Source organism: Vanellus vanellus (assembly GCF_965231255.1).
Source record: "Vanellus vanellus genome assembly, contig: HAP1_SCAFFOLD_88, whole genome shotgun sequence".
NCBI classification, from domain to species: Eukaryota; Metazoa; Chordata; class Aves; order Charadriiformes; family Charadriidae; genus Vanellus; species Vanellus vanellus.
The window spans coordinates 183,226-199,833 of NW_028126988.1; positions in this window are offsets into that span (position 1 = coordinate 183,226).

The window sequence follows — 16,608 nt, forward strand, 5'->3', positions numbered from 1 at the left end:
ACCCTTAAGCACGCAGCGCAGAGAACTCCAGCCTCAGCTGGAGGCTTTTGTTCCCAGGATTTCACACGGGGCTACATCGGCAGTTTGATCAAAACACCTGCCACCCACGCCAATAACCCGGACGAACTCCTGGAAGCTGCGTCATACAAGAAGTAACGGAACTTCCCGAAACGCTCGACCCTTCAACACCTCAAATAAGAAGTGTACAGAGATTTCTAGGCTCTGCAGCGGAGGTCGTCAAAGAACGTTGACGCGACTTCTGTACAGGGCGGAGGGGTATTTTTCAATAAAGGCTGAGTGAGACTAGCCCTGTGCTGCAGCTGGTTTTACCTCATCGTTTAGCCAGCAAAGGTTCCTGAGCGTGTGGATGTCTTCGCGAGTGACCTTTAGTTTGAAGGCACTGCTCATGATCTCATCTGGCTCACCTTTGCCAAATGCGGCACTGACCTCTCTCTCCATGGCCTGAAAGGAACAATTAAATGGGGAAGGACTTGTGAAACAGCGCATGGAGCACGCTGACCTGGGGGCAGCTTTCCACTGAAACACGGCCTGTAAATTCAGCTCAGGTGACAGAGCAACTGCCTTCGACGGTTTCCTGCCTCAGTGAGCGATAGCGCTTTTGCCTTGCTTGGTTGGTTTCAGCATCCTAACTTTGAACTTCACAGCCCAGGCTTGCTGCCGTTTCTTTTCACCAAGGACGTGGGGATAAAACCCGTAAACTCAGCAAACACGCTCAAGCAGCTGAAAATGGAACACAACTCTGGCAACCCCCTTTCCCAGGTGCTGCTGCGGCCCTCGCAATACCCAGGTTTAAGCCAACCCCAGCGGGCATCCTCCGTACCGAGGCAGCTAAGTCAGGAGCCTGAAAGAACGTGAAGGTGGGGGACTTCAAAGGGAACGGCAAAGGGGGAAACTGAGGCAGCCGTCCCGCTAACAGAAGGCCCACAAACCCTTAGGGCAGCACAACTGAAGGAGCGCGGGGAGCACACAAAATCCTTCAAAGCAGCTTTAGTGCTGACCCTCGCACTGTGAAGCCACAACCACAGCCACTCGCTAACAGGTTCAATGCAAGTTCTTCAGATTTCAAAGCGCCTTAAGAACCACTGAGAAGAAGAGGACTTCCTTGCAGCTCTGCCACAACCTTCTCTTTTGTCTCACAGACTGTCGCCTACGGTACCTCTGTGAGCGGAGGAAAGCGTTCCGCTGTTTTTCCCAATCTTGGCACTTTCTTTTCCTCCACATCGAGGCTGGCTGACTTTTTGGACGGAACAGGTGTAGGGTGTCCTCGGAATAAGGCATCTTCTAAGATTTCTGTGCCACGCTGCCTCTGTTAGACAAACGGACGTTAAGCTAGCAATCAAGCACAGATTTGTTGAAGTTTCTGACCACAAAGAGCTCTATTTTCCTTGGGAATAACACAAGCTTACCCCTGCGATGGTTTCTTTCACTGCTCCTTCCTCTTCCGCAGAGTTTTCTTCTGGTGTGCAGTACCTGCCAGGAGAGGGAGAGAGAGAAGTGAGCTCTATATCCGTCCTGTCCCATGGAATTCTCAAGAATTCACCCTCTGGACAAGAAAGGCTTTTGCAAGGCCTATTCTGACTAGCCCCGGTTGCACACATCAACATGTGACAATATCGCCTCAACTTCCAGCACCGGTCTTTCTTAGCAGCAAGACTGGGATAGAATGAAGAGCTGGGAGCTTTGGAAGTTTGTTTTTTTTTTTCCCATCTACTTGCACAAGACTCCTTTTCCTTCTCTTTATCAGTTGCATTATTTGGAAAACAGGGAAGCAACCAGCACTTCCTCTGTCGAGTGCTTTGTGATCTGCTGCTGATAAACACTGCATGCTGGGTGTTCTACTGCAAGGTATAACAGGAACATCTGCAACTAGACTTGCACCCAAACAGAGTGAGCTTCGGGAAACCAAGACCTGTTTCCATAAAGACCGCAAAGCCGTCGCAACTCACAGTCCTGCCAGCTCAGACAGCCAATACCAATGAGGCCGCTGGCCTCTCAAACCCAACTGCACGCTGCCTTTTTCCCCCTCCTAGGCAAACCCCAGGCATCCTTTGGGACTTACAAAGTCCCCAAAACTGCCTCAAGTCCCACCAGGCTTTACAAGCTCTCTAATCCTTCTGCTTAGGATGCGGGTTTCCAAGTGAAAGAAGTGAAATGTCAGCTCCTTGATGGCTCGGCAGAACGACTCACAAACAAAAACGGATTCTGCACATCCAAGGACAACTTGGGACGGCCACCACTCGCACCCTTACTGGCTTTCTTCCCACAGCAAACACCACACCAGCACAACCCTCTTTGTCACGCAGCACGGCTCTCGCTTGTGTTGGAGATGCAACTGGCTTGCAAGCAATTCCGGAGCCGCAAGCTAGCTACTTCTCTTTCACAGCACTGAGACGATCAAAGACCGTTGGTCATCTTCGAGACTCTACCAGCGGCTGAAAGAGATACACGCGCAGAGCCAAAAGGAACAAGAAGCATCATTAGAAGAGACTCTACCTGATCGTATCACCTCTCTGCGACCGCTGCGGGCAGCAAACATCTATACATTCGACACCTGCACAGAAAAGCAGTAGTAAGAAAACAAGAAGTCGACTTTCAATCACCATCAGATGTACACAGCTCTCCATTTCTGAGTGATAAATAAAAAAAAAGGAAAAACTTTGAAGGATGACGGTATGGTCAGGAAGTTCGAATTCTGGCAAGCACTTTGAACTCGGAACGTCATCTGCGAGTGTGTAAGAAATGCCCTATTCGGATTTGACGTCTACCTACAAAGTGGAACGGATTGGAATCATGGGGATACTCACCGGTCCTGAGTGTTGCACGTGGATAGACGTCTCCTCCGTATTTTGGTTCTTCCCGGTGACTCACAGTCGCCACTGGTTCCTTGGAGGAGGCTTGAACACTTTGGGGCAGGAAACAAACAACAGAGGAGAATCACAATTTTTATACGGGGGGCATTTGTTATCAGTGCGTACCAATTCACGCTGGCTTTTGGGGTTTTTCTTTAAGAAGAACAAAATATTCTTTGCACATCCGACAAATATCTGCATTAACCTGAGGAGGCCACTTTACTCTGTGGGACAAGACAGCGTTCATTTCAACCAGCCCTGACCAATTCTGCTCAATCTATTTGTTAAAGGTTATGCTGACGCTGAGAATGGCAATGTCCACAACATCCACACTGCTGGGACATTTTACTTCAGACCTGCCCTGCTCTGACCTCAGGGACTATATGCTCAGTAGCGGTTGGAGTGCATTAGACACCTTCCCCAGGAACTTCTCTGGTTTAGCTTCCTCTGAAAGGAATCTCTTTCTCAGGCTCCAGATCTGCTCCAAAATATGAGCCAAACCACAATAAGCAACGACTGGCAGATGAGACGCCGACAGCAGAGTCTTGACCTGCTCTCAAATGCAGTGCGCTTAAACTCAGTGCACCCAAAATTACATGAGAAACTCTCTTCTGTATCATTTTCATGGTATGGATTTTCATCTGCAGTGGCGGATTCTGGCGCAGCGCACTCCTTAACTGGTGGCCTCAGTGGTAAGAAGCTGTCTGGAGCAGCTTTGATGCTCTGTTTGCCCTTCCGGCTTGTGCTCAAAACATCAACGGCAAAAGAAACGGTATCAAGAGAACATTCCAATGTGCACCTCCACCACCACCTGCTTTGTCAAGCACGTACACCGATGACGATGGAGACAGACACGAGATGTTTATGACTTTCAGATGAAGACCTGCTGTCTTCAACTGGCTAATGGGGAAGTAGAGAGAAGTAAAAGTGAAAATCACAACAACTGCCTTGAAGATACGCTGTTGATTGTGTCCTCAGCCTCCTCTCAAGTTCAACGCTTCCTCTTACCGCAGACCTTTAATCTCTAGCTAATCTCCTGTGTCAATTAAGTAGCTGGATTTAAAGAAAAAGTTTAATATTGGTTCTTCGGGAGGGGAAGCAGCTGACGACCTCCCTTACCATAGGCAGTAAACCTTTCGGGGAAGAAGTCAAAGAAAACGGAAGGATTTTTACCTCAGACAGGGAATTGTCTTGTCAGGACGAGAGAGTGGTTCCTTAGTCAAGCGAGCATGGGTCCCACACGGCATTTGACCTACGAGAGAAGAGCGTAAGGCATGGGTAAGTATAAAAGGAAACTGAAGAGGTTTATGAGTTTACAGTAACGAGCTTCACCAAAGATAAATTGTCATTTTCTCTCTCACATCATCATATGATTTGTGTTATGTCACTTGAGGACATTTTCAGGTTTTCACACCGGCAACTGCAGCAAGTTGCGCGCACAAGGTATTGCCAGCCGAAACCTGAAATACAAAAGGCTCCTCAGGATCTACTACCTAAAAGGACCATTGAAAACAATTTGCTTCTGGCAAGCTAACAGTGGACCTATCAGAACGGAAGGACTGCATCCAAGGCAGCTCTGGTACCGAGACGACCAGATCGACGCCCGGCTCCACTCCAGAAGCAATGCGAGGATGCGGGTAAGAAACAGAGGTCACGCTCAAGTATTCCCAGATGCTGCCTCGTCCCGTGCCTGCCATAATCCCTACAGAACCCTAGGGGTAGACTTGGACAGTACACAAGGTAGGGTGAAAATGAAACAAGTCGTATAACTTGATGTCAGCCTTACCAATTTGCAGCACGGCTACCTCGAGTGACGAAAATCGTGGTCTTTTAGTGGAAGGCTCTAAAGAAGTGGACCCAGGCTTAAAAGAAAACAACAAAAAAGCACCAGCGTGAGTGTAACCTGAATGTGAATCCCAGCAAACACACTTCCTGAGGCGTAGTCAGCTCTACTATGACTTGGGGACCATGACTTGCTGGTTCAGATTGCAGAAGGCGGCAAATCTTGGCAGGACCTTTGACAGGTACGCTTTAAATTTTGAATACAGGCTCTCATATGTGCAGCAATTAAAAGAATACAGTCTTGTCACTGAGTTATCACTCAGTCGGCTTCTAAACATTCCAAAGGGTGATAGTTCGGCCCTTGAGAAATATATTGTGTACAAATAAGAGTTAACGACTCTCTCAGGAACGAAGAACTAGAGCCCGACAGTCTCTTAGCCCTCTAATCCCATGGGGCAATAAGAAAAACTGCACTACACCTTTGAACCAAACTAGGCAGTCAAGGTGGCTCATTTTTACAGAGCCAAAGTCCTACAGGAACGCTCTCCTGGACTGGTGGATAATGAGCAGAAAGTGGTTTATCCAGAGCAAGTATGCAGTTTTTCTTGTCAGGTAGTGTATATTGATTCCTTAACCACAAGCTTGAGAAAGAGAATAACAGTATGCAAACACACTAAAACTATAAACTTGAACCATTCTCAAGTATCTGGAAGACAACAAACAGTTTGCTCCTCCCGCAGCTGCCAGTGCCGGAGCAGAGGACGCAGGCTTGAGTAAGGCAAACCCAGCCCACATTAGAGCTGCCTGCTAGAAATGCAAAAGAACCACCTACTGCTGTACAGGCTCAGAGCAGGCTCAACCTCAAGATGCAGTAGGGAGAGCCGCTTGCTCTCGCACCTTGCACAGACCCTAACATTTCAAAGCCCTCGCTAACCTCTTCCGCAGACTCTGTGCCGGCAGCATCTTCGCTGACGGAAGCCGCCGGGCGTTTGGTTGCCTTGGTCGGCAACTGCAGCACTGCAGAAACTTCAACTTTCTCTTTCTGCTCAGAGATGGAATAATCTAAAAAACAAAGACAGGCCGTATAAGAACAGGATAGAAAACCAACAGAGGTACATTGCGAATACAGACAGGAGGGAGCACACAGCTTGGATTTAAGATACTCTTTCTGCTGACAGGCGCGGGCTCAGCGCCAGAGACCTGGGCTATCTCCTGCTGGCAGTAAAAGTATTGGGCCCTGCCACAGTCACCGCAGAGAACGTCCGTCATCTATAGGGCTAAGCCCTACCGGACACCCTCAAGCCATTGGCTATAGGCATAGAGAGCCACAAGGCAAGAAGCCAACAGCTTGAAAAGCCACCGTTTCAGGAACAATGCCAGAGCACAAAAGCCAGACTTTTCCAAGGGACACGAAACCTCAGAAAAATCGGGCATATTCAGTACTTGTGTAATGTGCGATACCTGATTTTTGCTTTTTCGGCGGAGTCTCGTCATCATCATCATCCACAACTATGCAAACGCTGAGGAAAGAACACACACAACAGTGTTTTGCAGCCCTAGGGAAGCTCCCAGCAGGCTGACTTCCCTTCACAGGGCCCAAACTTCCCAAGTTACTTTTCCTATCCCAAAGGTCTCCCCCTCCAAGCGCCCCTGGGATCATCTCAGGCACATACACCTAACTGCAGCCCTCCTCAACACCCCCCAACCTCTCCCAGCCAACGACCGCTCGCAGAGAGCTAATGATCCCGCTGCAGCACATTAGGCCTCTTTGGCTCATTCCGTTAATGCTTCCCAACATTTTACCTTTCTTCCTATCGCCAACAAATTAAGTTCGTTTCGGAAATCCCTACACTGAGTTGCAAAGAAAAGTCTAAGGAGGACAGGACATAAAAGGTGGGAAAGCAACTCGGGCATACACCCACTTCAATCACTTTGTCCTTTGGGAATGGAGCACACAGGTTGGTCCGAGGTGGGTTTTTTCCTCTCTTTGCCCCCCCAAATGTCAGGACAGCCGGATCCTTTGAAGAACTCTTTGGTCTTTCTTACACAAAGGAATTTCTCTTGAACTGTTATGCCCCCGACCCCTGCTGATAGCATTGCTTCTGGCCGGGGAGATGGGGGGGGAGTGGGCGCCGGGGCGATGCCCGGGGGCGGCCCTGAGGCGGCGGGGCGGCTCGCTGCCCTGGGGGGCGGCCTCTTGCGCGGCGGCGGGGCCGGGGGCGGCGAGGAGGGCGCCGAGGGCCCCCCGCAGCCATTAGTGGAGGGGAGGCTGAGGGGGGAGAGAGGGGCGGGGCGGTGGGTGCGCGCGCGCAGGCGCGCCGCCGTCTGTGCTCTGCCTGAGGGAGCCGTTAGCGGCCGCCCGGCCCGCTTCTGCCCCTGCCCTGCGGTGGGGCCGGGCCGGCGCCGTCCCGCCCGTCCCGCCTGGCCCTGCTCTGTCTGGGGGAGGCGCTTGCCCTTCTCCGGAAGCCCCGAGCCGGGCCCCGGCTGGCAGCTGGGCGCCGGGAGGCCGGGGAGTGCCCGGAGGAGGGGAAGAGGCCTTCGGGGAGAGGCCCCCACGGAGGCCGGAGGGGCCCCCCAGAAGCCCTCCAGAGACGGAGGGGCCCCCCAGAAGCCTCCCAGAGAGCGGAGGGGCCCCTCGGAGAGCGGAGAAGCCTTTCGGCGTCCCGCAGGCCTGAGGCGAGCGACAGCGGCCGGCGGCGCGGGCTCTCGCGCGCCCCCTCCTGCCTCCTCTGCCCGCGGTGGGTGAGGGAATGCCAATCCCGGGCTTACCAAGCCCTTTCCTGCGCGCTCGCACGGCGCTTTGCGCCCCTCTGGCGCGGAGCTCCGGTGGCCGCATCCGGCTGCGCCATGGCTGCGGTGCGACTGGAAGGACGCGGACTGCGTTCGGCGTTCCACCATGGTGAGCGGCTGTGACGGAGCGGCGCCCGACCGCCGGCCGCGGGCAGCCCCGCTCGAGCCGCTGCTGCGGGGGCCGGCGAGCGTGTGGTGAGTGCTGAGCTGTGTGCGGGGGGGTTGGGCTGGCTCTTGGGGCGCTGCCTTGCTCCTAAGGGGGCTTTGAAATGCGGTGCTCGCCCCTCGTTAACGAGCTGTTTGCTGTGGGGTGGAAATGTGCGGCTGTTGCTGCAGCCCCGTCCTGGAGAGGCTTTTTTTCCAGGGCTGGGAGCGAGAGCGGCGTCCAGGCTGGGCAGGGGAGCCGGGTCTGCTCGTCCTCCAGCTGAGCAGTGGTGGTTTGCAGGTAGCATCCGGTTGCACTTGCTGGAATGCAGAGCAGGAGAGAGTTGTGTCGTGGTTTTCCCCTGCAGATGCGGGACACGGGCGGCAAGGTGACAGCGTGGGGGGAGTGGGGGTAACTGGGAGCCCCCGTCTGCCTCCCAGCCCCATGGCGCTGGATGCAGCTCAGATGCACCCACGCTCTGTGAGGGGGGGTTTGAGGGCCTGAAGGGTTGTCCCCGTGTCCCTGCCGGGCTTATGGTGGTATCTTGCTGCTGTGCGTGGGTCTGGGGGTGGCCGGGAAGGGTCTGGCATGCTGGGGCCATCACTGACCCTCATTTTCTCTCCCACCATAGAGCTCCTCGGCGGAGCTCTCAGCCAGCTCTCGGCGGAGCTCCCCCAGCCAGCGCCTTCCCACATCAGCACCCTTTAGGTGCCTGTCCCCCCTCTCCAGGAGATCGTTGCTGGGGCACCTTGGGAGAGTGGGCAACCACTACCATGGGATGGTGGGATGGGGACAGCCACCTCCTTTGTCCCCTGTCCAGCTGGTGCCCTGACCCTCTCACTCTTCCATGCCCCCGCAGCTTCCGGAGCAAGAGGTTGTGAACGTGTTCATCGGGACGCAGGCGGTGGGGGCCATCATCGGGAAGAAGGGGCAGCACATCAAGCAGCTGGTGCGGTTTGCGGGTGCCTCCATCAAGGTGAGGAAGGCGCTGCGGGGCTGGTCCTGCGCTTCGTGCCTCAGTTTCCCCTCTGCACTGCCGAGGTCAGGGAATGGGAGTGTGCGGGGAGCAGTTTTGCTCCCCAACTTATCACAGAACGGTTGAGGTTGGAAGGGACCTTGAAGATCATGGAGTCCCACCCCCCTGCCCTGTTCAGGGACACCTCCCCCCAGCCCAGGTTGCTCCAAGCCCCGTCCAACCTGGCCTTGAACACCTCCAGGGCTAGGGCAGCCACAGCTTCTCTGGGCAAGCTGGGCCAGTGATTCACCACCCTCACAGTGAAAAATTTCTTCCTGTTATCTCCTCTAAATGTCCCCTCTTCCACTTTGAAGGCACTCCGCCTCGTCCTGTCACCCCATGCCCTTGTAAAAAGTCTCTCCCCAGCTCTCCTGTACCCGTTGGCATGGGCCCACCTCTCCCGCCTGTGTTTAGTAGAAGGCCAGGCCTGCAGCACCCTGGTTAGGAGCCCGGCTCGGGTGGGAGGGGATGCTCCTGCATGGGGGGATTGCCCTGCGTTGTGGGGGGACATGCCACCGAGGGAAGGTCTTGCTGAAGCGGTGGCTGCACTCACGCTCCTTCTCCCCCATACTTCCCCAGATTGCACCGGCAGAAGGTCCCAAGGGCAGCGAGCGCATGGTCATCATCACACGGCCGCCCGAGGCTCAGTTCAAGGTGCGCTGGGTGGGGGCTGTGGGTGTGGGGGACAGTAAGGGCCAAGTTGAGAGCGTCCCTGTGGTCAGCACTGTGCTGCCAGCCTGGCTTGGCCTCCCTCAGCGCCAGGGGAGCTCTTTGCTGGGTACCATGATTTTGATGCTGCTGGACGTGAGGACATTGTGAATGGACTCCTCGGTGCGGGCAAAGCCACCCGCATCCCACCTGGGTTCATCTTCCATAACCTTGTCTCCTGTCCACTCGAGCGGGATGGCGGCCCCCCCCCAAAAAATTGAGCCTCTCTCAAGGAGCGATGGAGGAAGCACAAGTTAAAAAAACCCAGAAACCTGAAATTAATTAGGGCTTGTCCGGGGTGAAAAGTTGGGAGCGGCGAGATGCTCGGTGGGGGCTCAGGGGTGGGTGGTGGTGGGAGAAACAGTGCCCTGACCCCCAACTCTTGCTTTTCCCTTCTCCTCCCCAAGACTGCACAGTGCAAGATGAGGGAAATGGTCCAGCAGGTGAAGCAGCAGGAGCAGAAACACGCTCCGGGAGCCCCGGCCTCGCAGCACAGCAAGTGATGCTCCTGTCGTGCCGCCCAGCACCGCCTGATGAATGTAACCCCACTGCCGGACAACCCCCTCCAACCTCCTCCACCACCCCCAGCAGGTCAGGGGAGCAAACCAAAGACCCGCCCAGACACACAGCCCCCCATTCCCGCGGCGCTGCGAGGATGCGCAGCTGAGGGGTACGGGGAGGGCTCTCTCCATCCCACAGCCTCCCCCTTCCTCCTCCGTCGCCTCCCGACGCTGTCCCTTTAGTTGGACTAACAGGGGCAGGTTTTGGTACCTCAGCACCTCACGCTTGTGTTTCCCTTTTAGAGATTTTGTGTGCCTTGTAAAACTGAGAGTTGGAGCATTTTTTTATTAATTTTTTTAATAAAAAAGACTGAGTTGGAAAAAACCATGTCGAGCGAGTGCGAGGCGGGAGAAGGAAAGCAATCCCAGGGGTGCTGACGTGCGGAAAGAAACTCCCCAACTCGGGGCGAGTTACAGAGCAGCATGTTTATTGCAGCGCTGGGTGCAAGGGGGATGGCTCCCAACTCGCCCAGGGGCTGGTAAAGCAAGCGTTCCTTTCTGATGCAAAGGCGTACGTATTCATTAGTGTAGGCTGGGAATAGGCACCACTCTGGTCATGATCTGTGGGTTGTTGTGGAGGAAGGCTCCCAGTCTTCCCGCCGGTGTACTTTTCCCCTTTGGCTCAAGAGTGCTGCTGTGGCTGAGCTCTGAGCCGCCAGACCGGTTCTCAGCAGATGGTTACTTCGCGCAGACAATAAGGCCCTGAATAGCCCTTCCTGTTCTCTGGGTGGCTCTGGGTGGCTCTGCTCCTCTGCTGCTTCTAAGGTCGGGCTGCCCCAGTGTCATCATTGAGGAGCCTTTTGTCTATCCAGTTCTCACTTGTGGGTGTTCCTGCCCATGTCAGTGCCAGAGCTCTTCCGTAGGCTCCTTCTGCTAGCGGAGAGCCAGGGGCCGTTCCTTCAGGAGAAAGCTTGAGAAATGTTTAAAAAGAGAAAAGGGGGAAAAAAAAAAAGGGAAAGGAGGAAAAAAAAAGTGGGAAAAGAAAAAAGAGAAAAAGAAAAAAAGGGGGGGAAAAAGGGGGAAAAAGCAAAAAAGGTCAAAAGAAAAAAGGGGTAAAAGAGAAAAAAGGGGGAAGCGAAAACATATTAAAAAAGAAAGGTAGAAAGGAAAAAAAACCAACCAAACCAAGCAAGGAAAGTGGGAACAGCTGCGGGGCAAGAGGAGGGACAGGAGCTGGGGGGGGGAGGTGGCAGTGCCAGCGCCGACCCCGGGGGCTGCGACACCACGTTTTTGTCCTCTACTGCAAAGTGTTGTGTGAAAAACAACCAACCAAACCCCATCCAAGGACAACATCAAAAACCAAAGAGAAATCTCTGCAGCTCACAGGAGCCTGAGCTTGCTCTCGGTTGCTTTCTTTCCAGTGTCTTGGGGGTGTCATGGCCGAGCTGAGATTGGGGTGTGGTGGTGGTGGGAGTTTGTCCCATGGCTGTGATGGGGGGAGAAGGGGTGGGTGGGGAGTGGGGGATGTGGTGTGGGGTTTTCTTTGGGTGATGGTGTTTTTTTGCCAGGCGTCGCTTTACCCAGTGGCTCAGGGAGGTGTTGGCATCACAAAGCCTGCGCTAAAGCGGGGTGGGGGCCTCGCCGCAGTTGGTTAGCAGAGCCAAAGTGGTTATTAATGGTTCTTAAGGGCGCCCTAATTATGCCCGTGTAACTGGGAAGCTCAGATGCCCCCTAAGCACCCCCCCGGTGCTTCTCTAGCCAGGCGAGTGCTGGGCGTCCCCCCCTGCAGGAGAGGAGCGCACCTCCAGGGCGGGTGGAAGGGCATCACCCAAGAGGGAGAGGACCAAGATGGGGCTTGGGTGTCCTTGGGGTGGCCGTGTGGCGGGGTAGGGCTGCTGGGGGCTGCCACGATGAGGGACACCCCCACGCCTTTCTCCATGGCTTCCAGAGCTGTGCTCCCTCCCTCCCTCCCACCCATCCAGTGCCACCGGAGAGGTGGTGTCCCCCCTCCCGGGGCGGGCAGGGGCTGCTGCCACCCCACCTAACACCTCAACGCACCAAACCAGCTTTCAGCAGTCACAGCCACCCGGGCACTGCCAAGGGGGCAGCAGGGGCTCCCCACAGGGGGTTTACAGAACACAGAGAGCGTCCGTACACCGCTGACCCCTCTCCAGGGGCGGATTTTCGGGATGCTGCTTGCTCATCTGACCACTGAACGACACCTCGATTGCCCCTGCAGCACTGTGTGACCATCGCTTCGCGGCTTCTGTGCTCCGATGCTCCTCCTGGCTCCAATCCTCTTCCTGGGGGATTGTGAGGGAGCGAAAATCCACATCGCTACATCCAACTTTTTTTCAGTTAAATAAAAAAAAAAGAATAAATCACCCTCTCTCATTACCAGGTAGAGGTTTGTTCCCTTAAGGCTCTTTTTATGAAAATAAATATTTAAATTCTATAAAGAAATAAATACTTCTCTTTTCACATTAGATAACTCCCTGGAGACAGCAAAAAAAAAAGCACCACCACTGTGCACCAGTGTCCACCAGGGCTTTATACTTTTGTGGCTCTCATGTGCCAGGCCATCGAATCCACACAGTCCAATAAAGTCGGTTGTCCCTCTCCTCCTCCTGGCTGGAGGCAGGGCACCTCTACTGTTGACCGTAGTACCTACGATTATCAGATTGGTTCCTACCTGGTCCGTAGGATCGCCTACCGTAGGTTGGAGCAACCTTCTTCCTGTAAGAATCCTTTCTTCTATCGGCTTCATTTTGCAACTCAAGCACCTGTGCCTGTAGGGCTGAGGTAGGTTCTCCATCCCTCTTCTTCATGTCTTCTCCATATTCACAGAGGCAAACCCACAGGATATCTCGCATCGGGTTTGATTTGTCTTGAGTCGGAGGGTGGTTTTTCTCTTGAGTAGGAGGGCGTTTCCTCTTAGCAGCTGCAACATGAGTCTGTACAGGGAAAGCATGGAGTTTTTCCTCCACCTTGGTTAGTTTATCAAACAGTTTATGGGTTTGCTCAACTAATCTCTGGGTCATTTGCTCTATTTTCTCAGTCAGTTTCTCAGTCATTTTCTCGGTGGTCACAGTCAGCTTTTCTATGGCTGCCACAGAGAAGGGACCAGAGAGACTGTCTTCATACTGTCGTACCTTCTTAACCCCTTCATTTACAGTTGGTGTGTCAGTATCGGATCCTCCCCAGACCATTGTTGACAATGGGTGGGAATATGTTGATGGTGCACTTTGTACAAACTTTTTGAGCAGAGATCGTTTGCATGGCATTTCATCAGGGTCTACTATCGCTTGCCCATCACTATAAATCACCTCTCGCACAGGCAGTTCTTTCAGGTACAATCCCTCCATCCTTGGACAGGTTTCCCAATCGCCTAGCTTCTCTGCCATCTCAGTCTAGGGTATCTGCCCCGCTATCCCAGCATCGGAGCAACCAGGAGACAAGTGTTTCGCCTTCATGACGACTAAAGTCCTTCCTGATACTTCTCAGATCTTTCACGGAGAAGGATTGAACAACTCCCTCTACATCTGAGTCCTCCTGTGGTGAGGCTGCCCCAGAAGGGGCCTCTCCAGCATCTGCTCTAGAAGGACTCTGGCCTTTGTCTGTTTTCAAAGGTCTCTTTCCCTTCTGTGGTCTTGAAGGACCCTCCCCTGGATCTTGTTCAGAACTCTCCCCCAAGCTATGTGACTTGAGGTGGTCTTTGTGGTAAGGGGCAGGGGAAGGAGTTGACCTCCTCTTCCTGCTCCTGGTTCCCGGGGCGGCTTGTACCGATTTTGATGGAGTTGGAGTAGTTTTGGTACTGGTTGTAGTGGCTGCAGTAGGTTGTGCCGGGAGAGGCGGCGGCGTGGCTTGTGCCGCTGCAGGGGGGGGCGCGGCTTGTGCCGGGACGGGCGGCGGAGGGGCCGGTGTTGTTGCGGTGGGGGGGGCGGCTGCCGGTGGTGCGGGTGCCGGTGCCGGTGCAGGCGGCGGCGGAGGCGCCTGTGCCGTGGCGGTGCGGAAGACGGCTGCCGGTGGCGCCGTTGCTCCGGGGGGGGCAGCTGCCGGTGGCGCCGGTGCCGTGGGGGAGGCGGCTGCCGGTGGTGCCGTTGCTCCGGGGGGGGCAGCTGCGGCCGGGCCGGGCGGGGCCGCGGTTCGCGCCGCTGCAGATCGCCGAGCGGCTGCGCGGGTCTGAGTGGCGGCAGCGCACGGTCCCCTCCAGCTCCCCCTGCACAGATGTTTCACAAGAAACCACCCCTGCACCACATTCAGGAGCATCAACAACAAAACCACGATCTTAACAAGGTACCAGTCCTTATCCTCAGAGCCCAGAAGGTTGCCATGCCCCAGCTCTGATGGGGTCAACATCAGCATAATTATCAAAGGGCGAAGTAAACATTCCCCAGGTAGAAGAACCCTTTGATCCCTTTGGTCTCTTTTCTACTGAGCATGAGGCAGATGGGATGGAATACCCTGTTGGTCAGTTTTGGGTCACCTGTCCTGTCGCTCCTCCCCGCAGGTGGGACCCCACTATGCTTTTCCGCTTCCGACCCTCCAACGGGGCAAATAACAAAGCTGGTTGGCCGTGGGGGTTATAGCAATGAGTATAAGCAAGAGCCTCTCTGCATCCCATGCCTGGGCATCAGCTGTAACCATTGCTCTTATCGCTCTGAGAGAGTGAACGCTGACGGCACAATAGGCAGTTAATTTCAGTTGGTAGAAGAGGCCCAGCTAAGAAGCCAAGTTACTGAACAAAATTGGTTCTCTTTTACCTCAAACCAGGACACAGGGAGAGTTTCCTTCCATTAAGGCTCTTTTTATTAAAATAAATATTTATATTATATAAAGAAATAAATACTTCTCTTTTCACATTAGATCACTCCCTGGAGGCAGCAAAAAAAGCCAACCCCAAACCAGCCCAAAGGACAGGGGCTTTGGTGAGAAATCAAGAGATGGTAAACGCTTTCTTTCCGTGGTCGTGACAAATCCAGTTTTAGGAATCAAGTAGACGGTAGATATTCCAGAAACAGAGGAAAACTCTCTTTGAGGAGACGGTAGTTCAGCACGTTGTCCTTGGGAAGGTAAGTTGGGCAAACACGACTGTAACCACCACCACGGATGTTTCCCATTTGTCTGTAACGTGGTCGCGTGCGCTGTGAGGCGCGAGCGTGCGGCTCAGCCATGGAAGTTGACGATGTTCCTTCTTCACTCTGCCCTTAACGAGGTCACACCCACCTTTCTGGCTCTTGCTTAAGGTGCGTTAGCTAATTTCAAAGAGAGTTACTGTCTCCAAAATAAGGGGGGGGGGGGTGGAGGTGGGGAAATAAACTGTCTTAACCACTACTTCATAATTTGAAGAGGAAAACTTGTGTACCAAAACCCCAGAGTTACTGTCTCCAAAATAAGGGAGGTGGGGGGAATAAACCATCTTAACTTCTCCTTCATAAGCTAAAGAGGAAAACTTGTGTACCAAAACCCCAGAGTTACTGTCTCCAAAATAAGGGAGGTGGGGGGAATAAACCATCTTAACTTCTCCTTCATAAGCTAAAGAGGAAAACTTGTGTACCAAAACCCCAGAGTTACTGTCTCCAAAATAAGGGAGGTGGGGGGAATAAACCATCTTAACTTCTACTTCATAACCTAAAGAGGAAAATTCGTCTAAGAAATGTAACTAAAGGTCTAAGAAAACTAACTAAAGGCCTAAGAAAAGTAACTAAGGTCGAAGAAACGTAATCAAAAGAAGAGCTCTAAGAGTCCACGTGTCACAGCAGCTGTTGGTGGATTATCTCCCACACCATCTTCTTCCGGAAGTATGGCATGTGAGTCTGAAAAGAGAAGAGAAAGAAAAGAGAAATTAAATAATGACGTCACGGTAGAAAGAGGCGGCAAACACGCATAAACGCCCAGCGGAGTCCTTAATAGGAAGTTCCCTTTAGGAACTGTCAACCGTTTGGGTACAACACCCCACGCGGTTCCTAAGAGGGTGACACGACAACCCGACAAAACCAGATTGACTTGACCACGCGACAGCTTACAAGCACGCTAATAAAAGACCCGTCTAAAACGAAATCAAGAAAAAGAAGCGGTGTCTTGACTGGTCAAAGGGTAGAAGCCATTTCTCCAAAAGATACCGAGCCCAGATATGCCAAACCCGCTGGCGGCAGTATCTTGCCCAAGAGGAATCTCACCGGCAGCAGCTCCCAAAGGCGGGGATGGAGAACCACAGCTCTGCCCTGCCCAGGCCACTTGGAAGTTCTGATCCCAGCAACTACGCACCGAAACGGGGTACGAAACCTCAGCCCCTGCCCCGGACACAATGAAGAGCGGCTGCCTAACCTCCCTGGCTCCTGTCCCTGGGCGAGAGGGGCTTGGAGGGGTTTATGACCTTCACTCACCTGGCTAAAGTTGAACGGTTTCTCTCTGTCGATGTAATCTGCGTATTTACACATAAAGACGCCGCAGTCGCTTCCGTTCAGCTGCTGAGGGATCTCCTAAGGAATGCAAAGAAGATGGAGGATTTCCCTCTGTCTCAAAAGAAAAGCAACTTGGAAGCAGCGCACATTACCCACACCGACACTGCGCTCACCGCACACTCCTGACCCTACTTGCCTAATCCCCGATACCCACTCCCGCCCACGAGGAACAGACCCAGTTCACTGCTCACCATCCCTCCCCTCTGCCTCCCGGACTCGGACACTACGATCCAAATTTTTGGCAGGCCCAGAAGGCGCAGCAGCCCTCCCCCCTGCGAGGTGTCTCAAGGTTCGCACCGCCTCTTTCTTAAGTGACCTTTCTTAAATCCGGTCT